Source organism: Calidris pugnax, unplaced genomic scaffold, assembly GCF_001431845.1.
Source record: "Calidris pugnax isolate Ruff unplaced genomic scaffold, ASM143184v1 scaffold188, whole genome shotgun sequence".
Classification (NCBI taxonomy): Eukaryota; Metazoa; Chordata; class Aves; order Charadriiformes; family Scolopacidae; genus Calidris; species Calidris pugnax.
Genome location: NW_015091257.1, coordinates 11,665,589 through 11,680,275, shown reverse-complemented (window position 1 = coordinate 11,680,275; position 14,687 = coordinate 11,665,589).

The window sequence follows — 14,687 nt, the reverse complement described above, 5'->3', positions numbered from 1 at the left end:
GTCCATATTCTGTTAAATCTTGCACCTCTTAAATATATTTAACCTTGTTCCTATTTAAAAAAAAAAAAGAAACTAATATTATCTTCTCTTAAAACCTGTGAAATAAAAAAATTTTACACTGCTGCCCTTCCTCTATCTCCACACCACCTGCTTAGGCTATTAAAAAGTACTTAATTTTGCCTTCTCACTGTAATCCTCCTTGCCTGAGAAGAAGGCAGAGGAGAAAATGTTGTGCAATTCAGATATTTCCCAGTATTCCAAACAATTTGTGTTTTCACCGCATTTACAGATGTCCCTCCTGCTCTGTTTCTAAATGTGTGGTTCAGTAATACAGGAAATCTGCTGTCCGGTGTGTGAGTTGTGGTATGTCTGATAGATCTTGAAATGTTATGTTTCAGAAAAACATACTGGATTATAGATTACATCCCTGGAAGGGCTGAACTGAGGCAGTGCCTGATTGTGTTGTCTTTTTCAGAGTGTTTCTAGAATTTCTTAAACCAGTTGAAAATTGCAGTTCGCTTTCAATGTTTAAAGGGCTTTAAGTATTCAATTATTTTTCTTAAGCCAGATATGTTTTTTTTTTCTTCCCCAAGTTTGCTTCCATGTGTTATTATTCTGGCAGTTGTCGTGTTGCAAGCATTGTGTTTTATACAGTATTTTTTCTATAGCCTCTGTTTTTCAAGATCATTGCTATCTAATCATAGAATGGTTTGGGTTGGAAGGGACCTTTAAAGATCATCTAGTCCAACCCCCTGCCGTGGGCAGGGACATCTTCTCACTTGCTCAAACCCCATCCAGCCTGACCTTGAATATTCCAGAGATGGAGCATCCAAGGACAGGACGTCCACAACTTCTCTGAGCAATATTTAGCAATATCTAAAGTCATTCCTCTAAAAAATAAGTCCAAAGTCCGTTTCAGGATAAAGTTAAAATAAATTGAAAATAAACCCAGTGAAGCCTACTCCTTGGTATCTTTTTTATTCCTTGTGCAGCGGCATCATGTCATCCCTGAGTGGGTGCACATTCTCATAGCAAGGATTTTGTTTTCCCTGAGATATACAGCTGGTACAGCCAGACGCAGAATCATTGCACATATTGTACTTCCACTGGTGGTATTTGGATTTAAATGCTTTTTTATTTTTCTAGAAGAACATTGTATCCAGTGAAATTTCACTGGGGTAAAGCGTTTTCTTAGAGGGAGCTGCTGTGGGTTGGATTTCTCTTCTTTTTGACTTCTTCTTCTGAGCTCTCTTCTTTTTGACCTCAATCCCAGCCGTGTGTGTGCCCTTCGCCCCTTCTCACACAGGCACACACTTGGTCCCCATAAATGCATCCCCAGCATCTGCCTGAGCTGCACATCACCTTGCTCTTCCATACAGCTCCTCGGACCATTCCCACTGGTGGACCAGTTCCTGCAAGTTGCTCAGGTCCTCATGCAAATAATTTGAACTTCTCGTGGCACGACAGTGTTAACACTGCAGAGGATGCATGTATTTGTTTATAGTGTACTTTTGTATGGTGTAAATCCGTGGCCGGATTGGTTTGAGCCATCCAGGGAAGTCAAAAATCTTTTCTGTTCTCCTGTCTGGTTCCATCAAACCCATTTGGGTAGGAGTGCCTCTGGGTTTGAGTTGTGGTGAGCAAATGGAAGAGTTTAGTCTCCGTGTGGGACATCAAAGAGTGTTTTATTAAAGTAGTGGGTCTCAGCTGAGCCTGCGAGGCTCTGTACAGATGCAGAAGTCTGTGGTGGGAGGTTTACTGGGTCAATATCCGAAAAGGATGAAATAGAGCCATGGTGGCTGTTGTCCATCATGTCTGTCTTGTAAGGTGGCTTCTTCGAGGTCATGTGCAATGTACCCAGGAAGAAGTGAACTCACTGTGTAACAGGGAAGGAATCCACATCTTCTGATACTCTCCCAGCTTTTCTTCTGCAGGCAGGTGTGAACCTTGGACAGCTGGGGTTCCAGGGTGGCTGTGCCCATCAAAATTCCCTGTCATCCCTCCCCTGCACACACAGTGAACAGCAGTGCAGGAGATGTGACTGTTCAGTGTAACAAATAGATAGCATCGTATGTGCCACTGAGTCCTCAGTTAGTCCTCAGCTGTTTGTTACTTTCTGTTGCTGCTCCGTCTTGGTGCTTTGGCAGTCTCTCTCTCCATAATTGTTTGTCTCTTGGGGTTTAGGCTCAAAAGCTTGCATGTGGAGTTGCGGCTTGGGAAACATTTACAAGCAACACAAAGAACTATGAGAATTCAAAATCTTTTGTTCTCCACTTTTTTTTTGGAGCTGTTCAACTAGCAGCAATTTCAAAATGTGAATGGAGCTGACGTTTCATTAATAGAAAGATGTGCCCGATGCAGAGCTATCGTGTGGTACAAACCTCAGTACTTTGCTGTGCATCAGTTTTGCGTGTGTGTGTGTGTTTTTCTGCTTTGATACTTGAGTGCATGTGACGCTTGAAATTTTAACCTAAAGTTATAGGTACAGAAAGCAACTTTCAGGAATGTGTTTGAACTTAATGTTTGGGTTTTGTTTTCTTTTCTTTCTTTTTTTTTTTTTCCCTTTCTTTTTGCTTGGGGGAGGAATGTTGAAAAGGACTGTGGTTCAAACATAGTTGGGACCTGGGTCATGAAGAAGACTGGACACCTTCAAGTTACGAACTGATTTGGAGTATCCAAGTAAAGATACAGCCTTCATAATTCTGCAGATTTTTTTAAAATGTTTTATTAAGAGTACAGAGCGACCATTGCACATTGCAGCCTAAAACTCCGTCTTTGTATACATTCCTTTCTATACATTGTATACAGGCCAATGAAAATATAAGAATTGCCCCGGACTAAACCACACATAAATCAGAGAGTGGGGTCGTGCTGAAGGCAGACGGGGCAAAACTTGCTGTGAGAGTGGCTTGGGAGTAAGGAAGCAGCTGGTTTGCCTTCCAGGTGCTGGTGTGTGGACTGGCAGGCAGAAAGGACACCTTGTGTTAACAGTGCAGCTGGTTGGGAGATCCAAAAAACAGAGTAAACGATGGGAGTCCGGCCAGAGGAGGATTAGGTTTTGTGAGTAGTGGGCTGGTTTTTGCAATATTGGAAACATACATTTGGGCTTATTGGTGGTTTTGCTGAGCTGGAGCCGTGGAGCCTGCCGTGCTGAAGGCTAACCGAGGAGAAATCCCACTCCCTTGTGCTGCCAGCAAGGCACAGCTCACTGGGGCTCTCCCATGTCTGGGTTTCGCTTTACCATTTTGTCTACATTTTTATCAGCTTGCACGCTAGAAAAATGCACGGAGACTTTTCAGTCCTAGTGCCGAGTGCGGAACGGTGAAGCTGCTGGGTGAAGGTGAGTCTTGGCAGCTGCTGGCTCCTGCCTGTGCCCTTTTTGGAGGCCCAGGAGAGCAGCTGGTGTTCAACCTTATTCAAGAGAGATTTCCCCCTGATTGCTTTTCAGCTCTTTAGGTTTATATGTGTTTTGCTTTCTGACGGGACAGAAGTGTTCCGCAATGTAAGAGAGTGCTTTCATCAAGGCATCTTTTTAAAGCTGCTTAAATTCTAGGTGCTGGGAAACTCTGTCAGGATTTGCTGGAATGAAGTCCTGGACACATACTGTGCAGGCAAATGCTGTGCAAATCTGAATTAGTGCAGAGCTCTGGCTGGTCGGTACTTTTTCCTAACTTCTCTACTGAAGTAATTTTGATTTTCTTGTTGGCTGTTTTTTGTTTGGTGTTTTTTTTGTTTTTTTTTTTTTTTTTTAAAGGAATAACTTTTGGAAGGTTTTAAATGATTGCTGTTTGTGTGTAAACTTACGCTTTTGTTGCCAGAGCTGTGTTGACATAAATGTCAAGCACTTCCCCAAACAAAAGTGTAAAATGAGTTGTTGTATTTGTTAGGCGCACAGCTGAAAATAAGTTTGCCACATGGAACTTCCCTTGTGGGAAATTAAATGCTTCTCTTGAGCTGCTTAGGCATGTATTGCAAAAAAAAAAAAAAAAAGTCAGGACAAAAGAGAGATGACTAGTGGGAGTATTTGGAGAGAACTTTCAGTGCAAGCACAGGGATCTGCTCCAACACATCTGTCAAGAGCCCACGACTTGCAAGGTGTAACAAACAGTAACGCTTCATGCAACATCTGCTTAGTCTCTGTGATGGGTGCTGGTACAAAAGCCTTGAAATCTCTGAGATATTTGTCATACCACGTCAGGGGAAGGTAATGTATCTAGTGCATCATCTATCATAGCCTGCTTCCCAGCCAGTGAAGTTATTAGGTAATAAAGCTGGTAACTGTTTCGTTGAGCCAGAATTTTACGTAAGCAAATAGGAGGAATGCAATGTGGAGGGGGCTTTGCCGTGCGTGACTGATGCAGCCCATGTTAGTAATGATTTCCCTCATACGGTGTATACCTTCACTCCATAGATGTTTTTCCCATTCCATGCTGAAATTACAGTGGCAATTTCTCATGCTTGGTAATTGATGAAAATCCTACATTTCAGATTATGTCTGGAAACTTAAAGAAATAATGACATGGAATGAAAAATAGCCAGATAAGTCATTTTGGTTTTTATAGTGTGTAATTTTTAGTCCCTCCCTTTAAATTATTTTTAAACAATTTAAAAATACCTGGTTTTCTTCTCAAATTTGAGCTGAGAAGCATATAATAGATACTTAACCTTTAACCTCCTCCTGAAATTCTTTGAGGTTTTTCATCATATTTGCCACTAGTATGCTAGCAACATTGTGTTTGAGAAATTGTTATCATCTACCACATACTAAATTCCTCTTGTTCCTCAGTGGAAACCTCAGGGAGGCAGAAATGAACCATGAAGGAGTAAACTCTCGCAAATGCTAACTTAAAATAGCCATGGCAGACTGAAGGTAAGTATTTGGGGAGTGGGTGGAACTGAAACACCACACAAATGAGGTAGCAGTATGAGTCAAGACTCAAATGATTTTAGCCTTAAACAGTCTGCAAATTTCATTAAAATTATTTTTCTGTAAAACTTTATCTCTGGATTTTCTTAGGTTTCCCATGGCTGTCGTCATAAAAACTACCTAATGTCTTTTTCATTATGGGCAGCTCCTCAGTGTGCCCCAGCATGGTTTAAGTTCTTTCCATCATTCTCACAGAGAGGAGATGCCCGACCTCATGGTTGAACCTTGTCCTTCCCTCCCTCTAAGCTGTTTTCGACCAGGTTTTTGGGCAGAGTTACGTGTGTGGATAGATGATTCCCTACTTCCCTTTTTCCTGTTGGCGTTTGATCTTCCATTGAAGGTTTTCTTCCTGAAGTGGTGGCCAAGAACAGTTCTGCACATGTGATGACCATAGCTGTGACACTATCTGATGGTGCACTGGGCATGTGCAGGTATGTTTTCCAGAGATGATGTCTCTCTACGGTAGCTGCTGGATCTCATCTATTTCAAAGTAAGCAATGTACTTCTGCTAGAGATAGAAAATAGTGGGGACATTAAGAGAAACAGCTTTAAAAAACCCAGAAAGTCAGGAGACACTCTATCAAAGCAAAATTAAGTGCTTTACTGGAGGGAAGTTGGAGGCTTGGCTTTCTGTTTCCACAGTGACAGAAGGGCACGGCACACATGGAATATTAAATACTGTTGCCAAGGCTAATGGGAATGCCCCAGCTGCTGTTAAAACCTAGTGTATAAATGTGTTAATTACTGCACACTGTATTTTTTTTCCCCTGTTTTTATAAGAACATACAAACAAAAAATTCAGGAAAATACCTATGTAGTTAGTCAGTGTTATCTACTTCTTCCCCTTACAAAATGTGTTCAGATGAAACTATTTTGTTTCATGCTTGGTTGGTTGATCTTAGATAGCATTGCTATTTTTTGTATGTAGAGCTACTTGCCAAATTGGTCAGTATGCTGGCAGTAGGATGGCAGTCTACTTTATGAAGATCACCTACCCTCTTAGAAAGAATTCTGTTCAAATGGGTGAAAGAATTAGGAATATTCCTTGGTTGCAACACGGTTATTAGAGTTTAACTGAAGGATGGGAATGGAAACAATACCTGAGTTTCTGTTAAGAAAATAAAGAAACAAAAGAAACCCTACTAGCTGCTTGGAAGGATTGTATCTCTGTAAGTTCTTCCTCTGGCATGCTAAATGGGTCCCTGTGCAGGACTCCTGAGGAAGGTCTGATTTCATAAGAAGATGCAGAAGGGGAAGAGCAGTTACCCAGCCAAAATGTGAGTTCCCGAAGCATTCTCCCTCTTTCCCATGGTATAAGGCAGGTATATGGATTCAAAAAATGCCATCTTGTCTGCCTAAGTTCTCATCTGCTGTAATCCTTCTTAAAATACTTGATCCTTAACCCTTTGTTTTTTAGGGAAGAGGATGGTAAGATTAGTAGGAGGGAAGCATGCCTTTTTCCTTCCATACGTGACATACAGCGTGACTGCTGTACCCACTTCCCACATGGTCAGTAATCTGTCATCTTCTGCATGTGTGAAATATCCCTTATGTTAGGTCCTGTGCCTTGTAAATAAAGTAAGTGTTTTCTATTGCCTTACTCAGAAAATATGTCAAGCTTTTTGTTGCATATGCTTCATTGCTCTAACACTTGCGCTTCGCATTTGCCTTTGCCTCTGGTTATTGGATCTCTGTGGAGAGAGATGTCTTCTTACCCAAGTTTAAACACAGGAGAGAAATCATAGAATGGTTAGAGTTGGAATGGTCCTTAAAGATCATCTAGTTCCAATGCAGCAAGAGCCTTCCCTCTCTGGTGGCAGACATGGCTGGAGCTCTGGTGCTTAAAGCTTTCTCACTTGGCAGCTGCTGCATGTCCCCTTTGTCCTGGAGGGGACAGCTGGGAAGAGCACCCTGGTAACAGCCTGTATCCCAGGTCTCCCACAGCACTCAGGATGTACCCTGCTGGTGCTTCCTGCTAGGAGATACTGGCAATTAATTTAAAATCCTTCCCCTAGGTCATCATGGACCTTTTAAGGAGCTTTTGCACTTATTATCTCAAAAACTGCCTTTCTTCCTTGAGCATGACCTGCCAAGACAGCTGTGTTTCTCTTAAGCACTGAAGTTAATGATGCAAAACATGAAGCTTGAGAGAAGGACAGCAGGATTACAGTCCTTCCTAGCTGTGTACCCATTGCCAGCATCCCTTGTGTGGGAAATCAACATGATCAGGGCTGCAGAATGAACTGTAAGGCATGGCTTGGACATCTGCGATTCTTTCTGCAAGGGGTTTTGAGGATGGTGGTTCTACAGCCTTTCTGGGCTTAGTGTGAAACAAGACAAGCTTTTTTTTTTCTTTTTTTTTTTTTTAACTCCCCTTGTGTCTGCTTTTTTGTCTGTTTGTTTGTTTTGTTGTTGTTTATGGAACGCAATGGATGCAATAGACAAGACTTTTTGCAGATGTAAAAGTAATATTGCATAAAAAGGTCCTCCTTGTGTTTGTTGTGTACTGCTGACGTATGCTTCATGTGTAATAAGCTCAGTGGACTAGGTGGCTTTGTGATTACCCTCAGATGCAATACCCCTGTATGCACTAGGGCGAATATTGCTCAGTGTGGATGTGTGCTAGTGTCCTGTCTGGGCTCTATAGCTTCTTTCCTATCATATAGTTCATGTAATAACCTAAACTTGCCTCTTTTCACATGCCCTTAAACACATGCTGTTAACTTGGTCTCTCACACTCTAGCATGCCGACATTTTAATTTCCAGCTTTGCTTAGGAGTGTTGTCTCCTGCTGTCTCTAGTCATGAAGCTGTGTGTGGGCTTACCTGTAGCGTGCCTGGTAGGAGTTTGCACGAGGAAATTCCTTCCCAAATGTTAGTCCCAGCAGCTGGTGCCCCTGTGGAGGCACGTGGAAGAGGCCCAGCAGCAGTGCCAGCAAGCTTCACCAGTGTCTTTTGTCTCCCTCATAGCTATGGTGACCCTGAATGTGAGACCAGGAATGTATGCACTGGAGATGATTTAAGGAAATGTGCAGCTCTACATACTAATTAATTCAGGTCATGGTACTCACAGGATAAGCACAGCAGCTTCCTGCCTCCCAAGTGGTTGCTGCACTTCTGATGTGAACCCCTTTGGCTTATGCCAAGAAAAAACCTGCGTAGTAATTAAAATGAACCTGAACTGCTTTAGAGGAACCTGGTTTGAATTAGGGCATGATTATTAACTCTAGCAGTATTTGGCTTTGCTAAATCTTTCCCTTTCCTTCCATGCCGTTCGTTCCCCTGGTGCTCCTCCATCAGCTCAATAACATCTGCTGGAGTAGTATCTGTTTAGATGAGACCCCTCATCTCTGTAGAGAAAACAAGGGCTTGGCTAACACGTACCTTGGTGGGACTCCATCAGGGGTGCGGTGTCCACTGCAGAGCTTGCTGATGGCTGGCAGGGTCTCTTGTTAGCCCACCTCCAGAAAGCCAGGAGCAAAAAATGGGGAGTGAAAAGGTGACTTTATTGCGTGCATTACTGTACTGAATGCTGTTCTTCTCACGAGCATCTGAAATAGTTAACAAAATTGGACTGCTTGGAGTTACTGCATTAAATCCAAGTCCTTTGGGCTTTATGGGCATTCCCTTTTGTATGAGTGTGTGGGAAATTTAGGAAAAAGAAAGAGTACAACAGAGTTTTAATCTCAAACCATGGAAGCTCTGTCAGTTTGAGGGCTCTGAGCCCCTTATGTTTTTCTTTCACAGGAACTAGATGATGTGCCTTTATGTGTAGATGACACCATTTAAAAGAGTATCTTCAAGCCATCTTTGTGGGGATGGTAAACAGTGAAGATGGGTTTTTGTCAAAAAAACGCAGTAAAGCTTTTTTGAAAAGAAGCATTTTTCATCAAGTTGTCCTGTCATTTGGTCATAACTACAGAGTCCTAGTTTCAAAGTCTCTCATGTTACAGCTGTGCTACTTGTTTTCCAAAGCATTTTTCGGATAGGATCCACTGGGAGCTGCTGAAATGGTTTCCCAAATTCTTCTCCGGCACAGTGCTTGGATGCTCTGATACCCCTGCCTTGTTCTACTGTGCCGTACAGTGGCGTGGTAAGGCCTTCCATGCCTGTGACCTCTGGTGATTAAGTGAATATTATTCTTTTTTCACCTTTGTTTGTTTTTACAGTGTTTAAGACGTTGATGTTGGCAGAAGAGCAAAAACCAGTAGGATATTTTTTTCTTAAATCCAGACAAGCAGGATAGTTATACTAGGAAGACCTTTCTCTCATAAGAAATTGAAACCTACTTTGTGGAAAAAATGTTTGAAATGTACATTGTGGTATGCTGCTTTTTTTTTCTTTTTTTTTTTCCTCCCTCTGAAAGAGTTGTCTCTGCTGTGAAATGAAACCAATCCTTAGTTTGAAGGCTTGTACTGGACATCCCCTCAGCTTGGGAGTGATTGGAAAGGAAAGAAAATGTATGGGTTGTACAAACAGGCTGTGTTTTGAGCTGTGCTGATTTTTCCTGTTTCCTCCTTGGAAGTTCTAATTTATCTTTGGAAAGTTCAAGATATTAGAGGTCAGTAAACAATTTTCTTTGGTCCTGTAAAATGGTTAAGCATTAATAATCTCTAAACATGACGGTCCCTTCTCCCTTTTTAAGAATCACATTTTTGCAAGATATCATTAACTTCTGCTACCTGTAAGATTTCTCATGTTCTTTAGGAAGATGGGTTTCTTCTGTCTCCTTACTTTCTGTGCAAGTGGTGGATCAGTGTGCTTTGGAGAGCTGCAGACATCTAGTTCTTAAGCACCGCAAAGTCTTTGCTCTTGGTTCCTGCTCCTGTGCAACCATTGTCTGTTGTATTCCTTGAATGCCTAAAAAGTCACAAGACCTGCTATTATTTTGGAGGCTTTTGTTTACTGTTTGGTTTCTGAGCACTTAGTGACTGGTACTTATTTCAAATTTTCACTCTTCCGTAGTGATGAATGGAAATCAACCTTTTTTTTTTTCTCTTTTTCTTTTTTTTTTTTTTTCCCAACAATAAAAGATGCACTTTTTCATGCATGATTTAGAACTGAGACTTAAGATTGGCACCAGGTCTCAATAAATTCAGTGGTGGTATTGCAAGTGTAGCAGCATGCCCTTTTTCCTGCATGACACTAGTACTTTAGCTCTCACTTTGGGGAGAAAACGGCTAAATGTGTTCCACGGTACCTACCTCTACTTTTTCCACTCTTCTCTTTTGTATAGGGTTTAGTGTTGCAGGTCTATAGGAAAGCACAAACCCTAGGCAAACCCTGAGCCTGCAACTCCTATGAAAGACCTGTGTTATAAGGAAGCATACCTGAAAGAAAACTGGAAACAAAATGGGGATCATTTTTTTTGGTATGTGATACCTTTTTGGATAGACTTAAAGTGCCTGGAGGAAAAGTGTTGTCCTGTAACATAGGAATGGTACATCTTAAATTCTCAAAACACTCTCTGCTTCTTCCCCTATCTTTTCCCTGTAGTGAAACAAGATCTTGCTATAAATTTATTGTCTGCATTTCTGCGGTGTAATACGTCTGCGTGACACTTCAGTGCATTCCCTACTCAGTCACTAAAGAGACTCCATCAGTTGTTCTGTCTTTGTTGCAAATGTTTAATTTAAAAACAATAAATTTGAGGGTGGACGAATGGGGATTTTCACTGTAATGTCATTAAGGAAATGTTGCAAAACTGATGTAAGCGTTATATTTTTTTGCTCTGCATTTTTCAGGCAAACTTTGTCATAACCGAGCAGTTAGGAAGCAGTGGTTAGTGGGTCAGACAGGCCCAGGGGGCAAAATTGGGTTTTGTTCAGCCAAATGTTAGTGCTTTTTAATCAACGCTGAATTCTGCGTGCAACACTCTTCCTTCCCCAAAGCCATAACAAAATAAAAATGGGTGTTCAATTGGGTCATGCACAACATCTGCCCTTTACTAAAACAGTTAGGGAGTTACTACAGTGAGGAAGAGAAGCTGCCTTTAGCTACTGTTAGAGCATCATTTTGCCACCGTGGCTTTCGTGGGCTGGTACAAGCTGCTGTCGATGAAGATCTGCACACAGTCCTCAAACTCCCTTTAGAAGGAAGAGAAGAATTTCCTTTCGTGTTCCCTGCAGCATTCTTACAACAAGGTGCAAAACTGCAATAGAACTGTGTCCCGAAAATTGGAAGTGCAATGAATTTACAGCGCTGTGAACAAATTGCATTGATTTCTTTTCACTCTGTACAGCTTCCATAGGTGTTAGGCTACTTTGTGTTATGGAATTGTTTTCTTCAAATCTTGCTGCTGCCACCTGTTCAGTCTTTAGTAAATGTAATTAATGTGATAGTAGAAATTGCTGGAGGCTTTGTCTAAATGGCTTATATATTCCCTACTGTAGACCGTGTGTTACTCAGCTCATCCCGAGAAGTTTCAATTTGTCTTGATAGAGACCTTTTTTTGACAAAAGGCTTAGTGCAGGCCAATTTCATGTTAAAAAAGTCTATTGTGGTAGAAGAGCCTCAGTGGACATCTAATGCAGGCGTCTGTGATTTGAAGACTTTACATTCAGCTGAACTTCTTCCAATTAATAGGAGTTTATTAAACACTTCACCAAAAGCAAAATGAGTCAGAGCTGTATTTAAAGTTAAAAATTAACCATGATTTACTGGGTACTTACTGGTGGTTGCTTGCAAAAACTGGTAGTTTTCTTTTTTTAAAATTCTGAAGCCATTCACTCCACTGTTTTTCATGAGGAAAAAATCGGAGGATCTAGAGCCAGGTGATGTTGCCTTAATGTTGCAAAGAACAGGAGAGTTAACTTGCTTTTTCCCTGTTCTGAGTGAAGAGCTTAAAAAATAAAATTGTTTTTAGAGGGTTATTTTCTACAAAATACTACATTAGTGGATTATTTTCTCCTGAAACTTCCAAAGACAAATAGTTTTAAAAGTAATGAGGATTACTCTGAAGTGGATAACGCGTCTCTGGAGACTTAGGACTAGTTGTCTTCTCATAGTGCCCAGTGTTGGTCCCTCCTTCCCCTGTTATATAGCAAGCTGCAGAGAGGCAGTGGATGCAGATGGAAAAATGAAGTGCCTATTTGAAAAAAAAACAGGCTAAAATGTGAAACCAAATGCATGCTTATTTAAATAACTAATTCTCAGAGGGGAACTGTGTAGAATCATAGAATTGTCTAGGTTGGAATGGACCTTTCAGATCATCTTGTCCAACCATCAACCTAACACTGACAAAAGCCATCACTAAACCAAGTCTCTAAACACTGTGTCTACCCGTCTTAAATACCTCCAGGGATGTGACTCAACCACTTCCCTGGGAAGCCTGTTCCATGCCTGATGTCTCAGGGTGCAATCTGTTAGTGGCACATGCTCATTAATATGAAATTTTATCAGACATGCACTGATATATGTGCTTATCCCTAGATGCATTGACAAGCAGCCTTATGAGCTTAAGAGGCAATACTTGGTGTACTTCGCTATAGAACGTGTAAGTAGTCTGCTAGATCAGTATCTGTACATTTATGTTTGTTTTAAAAAGTCACGTAGGAAAATACACATACACAGCGGGTAGAATTAGGCTGATTTGAGACTTTGTAGCAGTGTTTTATTACCAGGCAAATGCTTGCTTGCTTTAACAGGAAAAGTGGTATGTTGTATTAGACTTTAAAGTAGAAAAAAAAATAATTTGGGGTTGTTCATGAAGCATGACTTGGAATAATTTTGGTTTGGCTGGCACATTGCATTAAAGACCAAATGAAATATTTCCTTAGCATCATCTTTCAGGTAGGTAATTACAGAAATAAGCAGTGCTATTTGATGATCCAGGAAACAATTTTTGATATCCTAAGATCTACAAGACATGTTTCATGCTATGAGCATGATGGTGGAAATTGTGATTGAAGACCACTACCATGGTAGGAGATAGCTCTCATGGAAATGACGGACACTGCAGCTTGGATACAAATGATTAGGCTTATGTAGAGAAGTGACACATGAAAGTATGATTATTGGCTTCTAACAGATGTTTCAGGCTAGCAATGGGGTAACATGCGCAGAAGCTTTGACTTGGAACTTTTTTCCCAGAGCCACACAACACTGTCTTTTTGGAACTGTTGTTGCCACTGTTTTCCATCTAGCACTCAAATGCCTTGTAATAAGTAAGAACTCGGTCTGTGGTGGAGATTGTAAGTACAATTGCAACGTTTACCCTGTTTCATAGTTGCAAAATACATTAAACGTGCTTATACTTAATTGAAAACAGGGCTTCTGACAGAGTCATGGATGCGTTGGGAAGTGCTGAACTGAATGCCAGGGCTGCAGGGAAGCATGCTGTTTGTGCTTTCCGAGTTGCATTTTTCAGTCTTCTGTAAAAATGCAAAGACGGCCCCCAATGCCTGTTATTTTTTCAGTAATGAAGTGCTAACAATTACTTTAACTGCAGCTTTCCTGGGTGATTCCTTTTACATAGATAGCTCCCCTTATATGTGCACTTAACGGTATAAACTAAAGGTGCAATACGTATACTATTTCAAAACTGAGTTATATTGTGATTAAATTTCATCTCTGAAATGCTGAAACTCCTTTAGATACAAACGTACATAGAATCATAGAATTGTCTAGGTTGGAAGGGAGCTTTAAGATCATCTAGTCCAACCATCAACCTAACTGTGATTTAAAAAAAAAACCAAACAACAAAAAAACCCCCAGCACCATCACTAAGCCATGTCACTAAGCATTATGTCAACCCGTCTTTTGAACACCTCCAGGGCTGGTGCCTCAAAAACCTACATAAACCTACATGTAGCAGCTAGGTGGCAGAAACTGAGCTTTTTTAAAATAAAGTGATACTATAAGTGCAGCAGTGTTGCTTTGTTGTGTCTGTTCAGTTTCTTTAAAAGTAAGAATTTTGTGATACCTTTATATTCCCAGGAGTGTGTCCTTTGAGAAGACAAAAGTAAGCAACCTCCTTCTGGTTTATTGATGGCATCTTTTCTCTAGGTGTCTAAGTGGTCAGAAATAGATTCTTCTATGTGGTTTTAAAATAAAAATAGCTGAGAGGTGTCACTTTGTGTTTCTACCACTGTGGCTTTCTTACCGTCTGCTGTCAAGTCATTTACCTGTCATACCTTGTACCACTATATAAACACCAATTAAACTATTCTTGTGAAAGAAGGTTTGGTATGTGAGCATGCCTGTGTAGAGCAGAAGCTGAGGATGTAAGTAATTGGAAGCAAGGACTGTTTCATGGGTTTGTGTATCACTCATTAGACCTGAAGCTCACCCTAATTGCATGGTCTAGGCCCTTTTATAATGCAGCAATTATGGGGAACAATAAGGGGAACAATATGGGGAAAAAAGTTTTCTCTCTTTTAAGATAAGCTACTGTTTCAAAAAGAATGCCTTCTCTCTTAAAAGGAAATCAACCTAAAATGGAAATGCCATTAGTTACAAACACTGTGCCCTGCTAGGAAATTCTCTAAATTCAGTTGATTACTGCAATTCCATGTATGGCTTGTTCAGTCCTTTGCTGGCCACTGCTTACCTGCAGAGGTGGTAAGTCGTTTTGGTGTGCTGCTTTAAATTCTTTGACCTTTCAACCCTTTCTTTGTAATATCTGGCTGATGGACACTGTGGTTTGGATAGGAAGACAGAGTAGACGTAGTAAACTCAACTCTGTGTATATGTCTCCCTGCGTATATATCACAGAATCACAGAATGATATGGGGTTGGAAGGGATCTCTGGAGATCATCTA